The sequence below is a fragment of the Camelina sativa genome, chromosome 3, assembly GCF_000633955.1.
Source record: "Camelina sativa cultivar DH55 chromosome 3, Cs, whole genome shotgun sequence".
NCBI lineage: Eukaryota > Viridiplantae > Streptophyta > Magnoliopsida > Brassicales > Brassicaceae > Camelina > Camelina sativa.
Genome location: NC_025687.1, coordinates 15,125,628 through 15,126,215, shown reverse-complemented (window position 1 = coordinate 15,126,215; position 588 = coordinate 15,125,628). Strand labels below are relative to the sequence as shown.

The window sequence follows — 588 nt, the reverse complement described above, 5'->3', positions numbered from 1 at the left end:
ATAAACTAATATATTATGTTTATTTAATTATAAATCTTCGTATAGGTCAAGGGAAAGAAACACATAGGCACATGTAAACGCGTTCCTACCAACGAACATGGACTTGTGGACATGTATTTCATATACACAGTAACTAAAAACATAAATGCGTATAATTCGGAGAATGAAGATGTGATACTATGAAAACAACACATTATTGGATTTACTAGCAAGTACAAGAACAAGACAAGTAGATGTATTTTTTTTTTACCTTCGATGATAGAGGAGATCATAAAAGTTAAACGCGGCGGGATCGACTTTCTTAGGATGTTAAGTTTATCGTTTCTGGCCAGATTGTTGGTGATTTAGTGACTGAAGCTGCAGGATGACCTAGTACTACTATCTAGATACACACACGCACATACATCTGTATACTAATAAAAACCGAATATATAATGAACGTGTTCAAATTGGTGTATTGTACCACACACGAAATGCATGCATGTAAAGTTGTAAACTATGTACACAAACATGCATGAATCCATAAATTCATATTACAAGTAGTCAAAAGAACTAATAATCATCAATTATGGAAAAAGGGTGGGGGGG

General features: G+C 33.8%; 1 long non-coding RNA gene across 2 annotated transcripts in view; it reads right to left on the bottom strand.

Annotated features, from left to right (window-relative positions):
* LOC104777155 overlaps window positions 1–579 on the bottom strand; it is a 4,625-nt gene extending 4,046 nt beyond the window's left edge. For both annotated transcript variants that reach the window (XR_002037516.1, XR_002037515.1), the window contains exon 1: window positions 251–579. This is a non-coding gene — a long non-coding RNA (uncharacterized LOC104777155). The remainder of the gene's footprint in view (window positions 1–250) is intronic.